General features: G+C 31.2%; 2 pseudogenes; both read left to right on the forward strand.

Moving 5' to 3' along the window:
• The first annotated feature begins 1,533 nt into the window (after positions 1-1,533).
• Positions 1,534-3,267, forward strand: LOC102598861 (1-aminocyclopropane-1-carboxylate oxidase homolog; annotated as a pseudogene).
• A 2,661-nt stretch (positions 3,268-5,928) lies between these two features.
• Positions 5,929-7,291, forward strand: LOC102599184 (1-aminocyclopropane-1-carboxylate oxidase homolog; annotated as a pseudogene).
• Positions 7,292-9,887: the final 2,596 nt, after the last annotated feature.

The raw sequence follows: 9,887 nt of genomic DNA on the forward strand, positions 1-9,887 counted from the left end.
TGAGCCTGATAGAATTTTGAGAGTCAATGTATTGTATTATATAGGTTTTAAATATTTTAAATTGGTAATTATTGTAATTTTTAATGCTTTTTAAGTCATTTGTAAATGATATATGTTGCTTCCTTGATTGGGACTTTTCCATTTGTGACACATATATATAGATATTTGGTTCCCGTGCCAGCACGGGCCCAATAAATATTTTTTTTGTTTTAATTTATGTGATATCAATGGAATTTGAAGATCAGTCGATTTTTTATATGTTTTCTTAAAAATATATTTGAAGTTATTAAATTGTTGTGATTTATAGTATTTTTGCGTTAGTTTTGAATAATATAGGTTACTCATGTTTCAATTCACGTGAATAATCATAAATATTTTCAGTTGTTAATTTATTGTGAATTCTAGAAATTTTGACGTTATTTTCAAATAGTACATGTTACTTATTCTATTCCAATTAGTCAACCAAATTTCTTATATGATTTTAAAATATTTTTAATTGCTAATTATTGTGATTTATAGCATCTTTTATGTAACTTTTAATAATATATAATTTGTTCAAATTCATATGACAATGATAAGATTTCAAGAGTCAACGCAATAAAAATTTAAATTTTTTAAAAAGTTGTACCTCTAATATATTTTGTAGCTAAAATATACTCTCTCCGTCCACTTGTATCTATCATGTTGCGCTTTTTGAAAGTCCATTTGACTAATTTTCAAAGTTAAATTAATTCGATATTTTAAAAAAAAAATTAAATATGCAAAATCTATACAAAAAGTACTATAAATTGAATTTTTTTGCCTATGAATATGATGAAAAAACACATTGTAAAATATTAGTTAAAATTCTTATAGTTTGACTCTAAAAAGGAATCATAACAATTAAAAGTACATAGAGAGAGTAATAAATAGGTAATTAAATTTCAAGAAGTTTAAAATAAAAGGTTGAAAAAAAGAATTAGATAGACAACATATATTGAAAATTGAAAACATATAAATAATAAATGGGCCCAAATGAGGTCAAACTTTTCAGCTAATAAAGTAGTAGGTAATTAATGGTGTTAAATTGTCCAATAATATAAATTTTAAAGGTACAACCATAAAAGAAAATGTACAACACTATCTAAACACATATCATCCAACACTTGTCATGTGCTATGTCATGTGCTAAGTAGTAGATATTCCCACTTATTAGATATAGTAATATATATATGATATATGAAATGATGTGATTTCTCGAAGATTAAACAAGTCTTCTTTAGAAACCAACAAAGAGAAAACATTTTCACTATGTATTACTTGGAGACAAAAGGGAAATAATACTTGGTGATCAAGTTGATGACATATGCACATTAGTCATGCAAGTGCTTGAGTCATAAATTAATGGAGTCCAAATTGGTGACTAATTTGTTTTTTCTATATCACTTTGAGATAATTTCCAAAGAACCATCACATAATTTAGGTGTGTAACTGACAATTCATGCTCTTATTCTTTTATTTTATTTGATAAGGGGAGTGTCACTATAAAAACAGAGTTGAAGGAAGGAAGAAAAATAAGAAGAGTTGTTCCCCCCTCTCTTTTTACCCATTTCTGTTTACATTTTGCTTTTCACAAATAATGGCCGTCTCTAGTCATGACAGAATGAGTGAATTAAAAGCATTTGATGATACTAAGGCTGGTGTCAAAGGGCTTATTGATTCTGGAATCACTAAAGTTCCTCAAATATTCATTCTACCCCCAAAAAACAGGGCGGAAATATGTGAAACACACTTCGTTTTTCCAGTGATAGACCTTCAAGGCATCGACGAGGATCCAATCAAGCATAAGGAGATTGTGGACAAAGTTCGAGATGCATCGGAGACATGGGGTTTCTTCCAAGTGGTTAATCATGGCATTCCAATATTCATCCTAGACAAAACATTGCAAGGAACGCGCAGTTTTTCGAGCAAGATAACGAGGTTAAGAAACAGTATTACACTCGAGATAACGGGAAAAAGGTTATTTATATGAGCAATTTTGATTTGTATAGACCTTGCGTTCCAGCTGCAAGTTGGAGAGACTCACTTTTCTGTTTCATAGATCCTAATCCTCCTACTCCACAAGAATTTCCAACAGTATGCGGGTGGGTAAATATTCATTTCTTAATTCATAATAGTAACTCGTAATTTTAACACCAATTAAGCCTACTCTGTTTTGTCCTGTTTCATCAAGCAGGGAAATACTAATGGATTTCTCCAAGGATGTGACGAAATTGGGCTGCTCCTTGCTTGAATTATTGTCTGAAGGTCTCGATCTTGATCATTGTCATCTCAATGATATGGATTGTGCTAAAGGGCTTAGTGTTTTGAGCAATTACTATCCATCATGCCCTCAGCCCGAACTCACCATGGGCACCATACAACATTCCGATGGTGATTTTTTCACAGTTCTTCTACAAGATGAAATCGGAGGACTCCAAGTTCTTCATCAGAATCAATGGGTTAATGTTCCTCCTATACCTGGTGCTCTCATCGTTAACATTGGAGATTTTCTTCAGGTTAAATCTCTTTTTTTCTAATCATATCTGATAGTAAACAAAATTAATTGTTGAAGCCATTTGAAAACGGCATAATACATAAACAAATTCTCAAATTTGGTCTAAGCTGGCAAGTAAGCACTCCAACTTTGAGAGTGCATATCTTTTGGACTATGTCTCGTGGACACCATGACACATAAGATGATAATTTTGTAAGTATTGGAGTGTTTACTTACGAGCTAAGGTGAAAATGAAAATTCATATATATTTTCAGACATATTTGTGTAATTTGGTACTGAAACCGGAGGAGTGGTTATTTTTTTGCAGCTCATGTCAAATGACAAGTACCTAAGTGTTGAACACAGAGTAATTGCAAATAAAGATGTGTCAAGAATGTCAGTTGCCTGCTTCTTTGGTGATAATGTGCAATCTTCCAAGCTTTATGGACCAATTACTGAATTATTATCAGAAGATAATCCTCCAAAATATCGCGCAACCACATTGAAAGACTACAGGAGTTACATCTATAATAAAGGCATAGATGGAACTTCTGCATTGTTGCGTTACAAGATATAATAATGTATATTATTACTATTCCTTTTCGTTCTAGCTATTTGTCGTGTTCATTTCATACTTCTGCAGATTGTACTTTTGAATTTGAAGTGTTGTTTTTTGTATTAGTGAGACAATGTTTAACCAAAGGAAACATCTAATAAATAAGGATAACTAAATAAACTATATCTTACGTTTATTGTTTTTCTTAATGAGTGTGTGAAATGAGCTTAAAACGATACGTATTTTGAGATAAAGAAAGTATATTTTATGATGCAATATGATATATCTATACTTTCCTTCTCATTTATGTAACTATGTGTTGATTGGTGTGTTTGACAATCTACTTGATTGAAATTTAAAAAAAAAATAACGTGATAGGGAATCTGGATTTAAGTTGTTCTTAAGAGTTAGAGGTCTTCATTCGAGTCCTTGGGAATGAAAAAAAAAATGTTTCCCCCAGAAATGGACCTTATAGTTAAAACATAAATTTATATTTGATCATACTCTAATACAGATATCAAACACTAAGCGAAAAATCAAACAAAAAAAAGTCCAAAAATTGAAGTGAACGGATGTACATATGTTAAAGTAGCTTTCATTTAAAATTTCCACAACAAGAACTTGGAAATGTTAATCTTTTTAGTAGGAATAGCTAGTGAATTTGTTATGGTTTATGAGATCAAAACTTACGATAGAAGTTATTTGAAACTAGAACGTATAGATTACGTATAGAAATTAAAGATTTCAAAAGTGGAAAACATAAAACATAAATTTGACTAAGAGTCTGTGAATTAAGCCTGTTTTGTAACGGTGATGACATCAAAGAGCCAAATTTTTAACAGATGATATAGATTATAAGTCATTTCTAATAGTTTAATGATACATCTGAGTCTTTTATATTTCATGTTTTTTTAGAAAACTTACCTTCAAACAACTAAATATTATTTACAAAAACTACAATCAAACACAACTGCATATATGTTGAAAAGCAAAATATATTTTAATAACTAAAGAGTCCTAACATATATGGTAAGAGGAAAATGTGTGGTGCGAGATGTTAGGAAAATTAATAATTAAGAAATCCTAAAAATATGGTAACAAGAAAATGTATGGTGAGAGATGGTAGGAGAATTAATAATTAAGAAGCCTTACATATATGGTAAGAGGTCTTAGAAAATTAATTATTAAGGAATTCTAAAATGTATGGTGAGAGATATTAGGAGAATTTATATGGTAAGATATAATAGGAAATTTTTTAATTAAAAGTCCTAAAATATATGGCAAGAGATATTAGAAAAATTAATTATTAAGAAATCCTAAAATATATGGTAAAAGAAAAATGTATGGGGGAGAAATATCAGGAAAATTAATAATTAAGAGTCCTAAAATATATGTTAAGAGAAAAATATATTTTAATAATTAAGGAGTCCTAAAATATATGGTAAGAGATATTAGAAAAATTAATTATTAAGAAATCTAAAATATATAGTAAGTGGAAAATGTATGATGAGAGATATTAGGAGAATTAATAATTAAGGAAACCTGTAAAATATATGGTAAGAGAAAATTAATAATTAAAAGTCCTAAAATATATGTTAAAGAGCAAAATATATTTTAAAATTTAAGGAATCCTAAATATGGTTAAAAGAAAATGTATTGTGAAAGATATTAAGAGAATTAATAATAAAAAAGTCCTAAAATATATGGTAACAGCAAAATAGATGGTAAGACATATTAGGAAAATTAATAATTAAGAGTCCTAAAATATATGTTAAGAGAAAAATATATTTTAATAATTAAGGAGTCCTAAAATATATGGTAAGAGATATTAGAAAAATTAATTATTAAGAAATCCTAAAATATATGGTAAAAGAAAAATGTATGGGGAGAAATATCAGGAAAATTAATAATTAAGAGTCCTAAAATATATGTTAAGAGAAAAATATATTTTAATAATTAAGGAGTCCTAAAATATATGGTAAGAGATATTAGAAAAATTAATTATTAAGAAATCCTAAAATATATGGTAAAAGAAAAATGTATGGGGAGAAATATCAGGAAAATTAATAATTAAGAGTCCTAAAATATATGTTAAGAACAAAATATATTTAAAAAATTAATTAGTGTTATAATATATGGCAAGAGAAAAAAAAAAATATGATAAGAGTTGCAAGGTTTTATCCCATCAACATAATTATAAATAGTTCTGAATTACTTCAAATGTGAAGTTTCATATTGACTGCTTGACGCAATAGAAGAGGTAATTTCATTTCCTCTCAAATTTTGACCACTTAAAATTTTTCTTTGTATACGTAAAAAAATAAAATTCTTTGTATAATTAAAAAAAAATTCCTAAATTATAAAAGGCAATCACTTCTATAGAAAATATTACTATTTCATGATTTAGTGGTACATCTATTGTGTTGTTAACCTCTTGGTAGATAACTTTCAGTTTTATTTCATAATCTTTCATGTTATTATTAATTTGTTACAAGTATTTGCGTTATATTATTGTTCTTATATATAATGTAATTCGTTTTCATTTATCTTATCGTTTGTTTTTAAGTTGTTATGGCCAAGCGTCCATTACAATAATATGAAAAATTCAAAAAACAACTAGTATAGATTATGTTTGGAATGATTTGAATCTCTCCACCCTTAATCAAACGTCTCGCGATCGAGATTTTGAAAAGAGAACAAAAATTTAACCGCGTCTCTCTTAGATTTCAAAAGTGAATGTGAAACGTTAGCTACTTTGTCTCTTTCTTGTTCACGTTTCTTTTATTTTCTATAATAATAAATAAATATGTCATACTCATTTTGATAAATCATTCCTATTTTACAAATTATAGTTGTAAAAATTAATCATTCATAGTGCAGAAAAGATGGGAAGCTCTAGAGTTGAGGAAAGTTATGACAGAATGAGTGAATTAAAAGCGTTTGATGATACTAAGGCTGGTGTCAAAGGTCTTGTTGATTCTGGAATCACTAAAGTACCTCAAATATTCATTCTACCGCCAAAAAACAGGGTGAAAACATGTGAAACACACTTTGTTTTTCCAGTGATAGACCTTCAAGGCATCGATGAGGATCCGATTAAGCATAAGGAGATTGTGGACAAAGTTCGAGATGCATCGGAGAAATGGGGTTTTTTCCAAGTGGTTAATCATGGAATTCCAATATCCGTCTTGGACAAAACGTTGCAAGGAACACGACAGTTTTTCGAGCAAGATACTGAGGTTAAAAAACAGTATTAAACTCGAGATACTGGGAAAAAGATGATTTATACTAGCAATCTTGATTTGTATAAACCTTCTGTTCCAGCAGCAAGTGGGAGAGACACAATTTTCTGTTTCGTGGCTCCGAATCCTCCCAGTCCACAAGAATTTCCAACTCCATGCGGGTACATATGTTCATTTCTTAATCCGAATTAAATTAAACGTATCGTGACAGATGATTTATTTATGCTTATCGAGACAGACCTTCAGACAATTAATCATGCTCTGTTATTACTCTGTTTTGCTCTGTTATTACTCTGTTTTTATAAAAATATGTCCTGTTTCAATGCAGGGAAGTACTAATGGACTATTCCAAGGATGTGACGAAATTGGGATTTTCGTTGCTTGAATTATTGTCTGAAGGTCTCGGTCTGGATCGTAGTTATCTGAAAGATTATATGGATTGTTTTCATCTTAGTTATTCGTGCAATTACTATCCACCATGTCCTCAGCCAGAACTTACCATGGGCACCATTCAACATACCGACATTGGTTTTGTAACGGTGCTTGTACAAGATGATATCGGAGGACTCCAAGTTCTTCACCAGAATCATTGGGTTGATGTTCCTCCTACACCTGCTTCTCTAGTGGTGAATATTGGAGATTTTCTGCAGGTTAGTAGTCGATATCATATACAAAATTAATCGCGGAAGCCATCATATAACATTTGCGTATGTTTTTGCAGCTGTTGTCAAATGACAAGTACATAAGTGTTGAGCACAGAGCAATTTCAAACAAAGTTGGATCAAGATTGTCAGTTGCAAGCTTCTTCGGTGAAAGTCCATGGCAATCTTCCAAGCTTTATGGACCCATAACTGAATTGTTATCAGAAGAAAATCCACCAAAATATCGCTCAACCACAGTGAAAGACCACACTAGTTACCTCCATAATAGAGGTGTAGATGGAACTTCTGCATTGTCGCGATACAAGATCTAATCATAATAATAATAATAATAATGTTATCTATTTTATGCTAGCTATTTGTCGGTTGTATTTTATACTTGTGCAGATTGTACCTTTGAATTTGAAGTGTCGTTTTTGTATTAGTGAGACAATTTTTACCAAAGGGGACTCCTATGGTAGCTATTCAAAAATCGAAATATATGTTGCATTAGCAACAACCAAAAAAATTGTCTCAGTATGTACCTATACCTTACATTTATTGTTTTTTTTAATGTGTGAAATCATAAGCTCAAAGCGACATTTATTTTGAGACGAAGAAAGTATATTTTACAATGCTCTATACTCTCCTTCTCCGGTATGTAACTATGTGTCAATTGGTGTTGTTTGACAATCTACGTTCACCAAAGAGATAACTAAGATCGAGACAAACAAGACATATTTGTAAAAAAATAGAGTAACAACAGAGTAGGGGTGGGCATAAATATACCGAAAAACCGAACCAAACCAAACTATTTCGGTTCTTCGGTGTTTCGATTCGGTGTCGGTTCTTTTTTTTTGGAACTTCGGTTCGGAGTTCGGTGTAAGGGTCCCGAAACTATGGTGCACCGAAGAACTGAAGTTTTATTAAATAAATTTAAAAATATTTAAATTATATTTTTTAATAATGCTTATATATTTTGACTCAAAATATTTACCTGGCCCATTTCAATTTTTAAATTTTGGAGCCTAAACAAAACAGTAAAGGGCACAGTTTATCATTTACACTTCAAACAACCTAAACAAAACTATTTTGATGCTATTACTTTTATTGTTAGACTGTTAGTTGTTACTTTGAAGTTTGAAGTGTGAAGTGAACAACAATTGTTATTTTATCATATTCCCTCTTTATTTTTATTAACACCGAAAAATCGATTTAAAAACACCGAACTAAACTGAACCGAACCGAACCGATCTAGTTTGGTTTGAAATATGGTGCACACTTTTCTAAAACTGAATACCGAAGAATCGAATCAAAATTTGATTAAACCGAACGTCCACCCCTACAACAGAGTATGCTTAATTTGCTCTCATGGACCGGATCTTTTCAATTTCAGATAGTCAACCAATTGAGCACACTTTCCTTCTCTTTTAAATGTGAAAACATTTGCTCTTGGGAATACTTAGTTCCCATATATCATTTTAAGGAAAATGAACTCGACTCTACTCTTTCTCAACTCAAGTGCTCAAGTCTTAAAACTAGTTTAGAAAAAGTTGTAAAAGACTTCTCAAAATAGGGTTCATGCCGAATGATGGACGTGAACGACTCAATTCAAGGTTTTCAATAATCATATAAAGAACTCGATACTCGGAACTCAACAACTCAGAACTCAAGAACTTCAATGATACTACTCATTTCAAGAACTCAAAGGTACTCAATTTACGAAGTTCATGCAGAATTTATGGATATGAACAACTGGACTCGAGGGTCTACATAACAATATGGAACTCATGTATCCGACTCTTCTCATTCTTATACTTACTTCCTCAAAACTTAGCTCAAATCGATAGTTGATCTCAAAGGATTCACAATTGAACCCAAAGACTTTCTTGAACTCTACTCTTAACTCTCTCTTGAATGTGAATTATGAATTCAAGAGCTATGGTTCATGATATGAAGGGTCTAGGTAATAGTGTAGACTCATCAAAACATTCTCCTCACTCTCATACTCACTTACTTGAGTCTTGAAACAAGTTATTAGAAATTGTAGAACACTCCTCAAAACGACTCAAAGGGGCTTTCTCAAAATGTTCGAAAGAACTCTCAAGACTCGACTCTTAACTCTATCTTGAATTTGAATTATGACTTCAAGGTTATGATTCATGTTATGAACGATTTCTAAGTGTTTAGAAGTAGTTTAGAATCAAAAGGGAGTGAAGGTACATTTTAAAAGAACTCAAACGAAGGAACCGATTGCAAACTGGAAGGGGCAGGCGACCCTGGCGCATTGAGTGGCGCGGGGAGCCAGCCCCTAAACTATATAACATAATTTAGGGCGCACTGGCTGGCGCATCCCAACCCAGAAAATTCGACGAATTTCTTTGCTAATTTTCTCACCCTAACTCGCCTAGAATCGAACGATTTCTTCCCCAATCACTTGGATTCGATTACTTTGAATAAGTACACTCTAATCTACTTAATACAACCCTCAAAACACTCACTTTCATCTCAAGAAATCATCAAAACCCCAACACAATAAGATTTAGGATGAACTTCAAAAACACTTCTCAAGAACTCATCAAGAACTCTAATCTTTCAACTTCAAGAATGAAATTTCGCTGAAAATAACATGATTGGAGTGTCGGTGAACAAACCCAACACTATGAAAGCTTACATACCTCTTATGGATTAAACCCATGGTGAAAATCCGTAACAAAACTCAAGAACCTTGACGAACGCCTTGATCCTTTCCTCTTTTTTCCTTTTTTCTCTTCTTGAACTCTCAACTAAAACCCTAGGCGTATATTAGGATTATAAAATTGAACCTAATAGGATTAGAACCTTAAAACCTTACTAAAAACAAATTAAATCTGATTTGGTAAGAAAACGACCAAAATACCCCTTACTATTTTCGGGTAACTTTCCTTAACTGGACA

Source organism: Solanum tuberosum, unplaced genomic scaffold (genome assembly GCF_000226075.1).
Source record: "Solanum tuberosum cultivar DM 1-3 516 R44 unplaced genomic scaffold, SolTub_3.0 scf00174, whole genome shotgun sequence".
In the NCBI taxonomy this organism is placed as follows: Eukaryota; Viridiplantae; Streptophyta; class Magnoliopsida; order Solanales; family Solanaceae; genus Solanum; species Solanum tuberosum.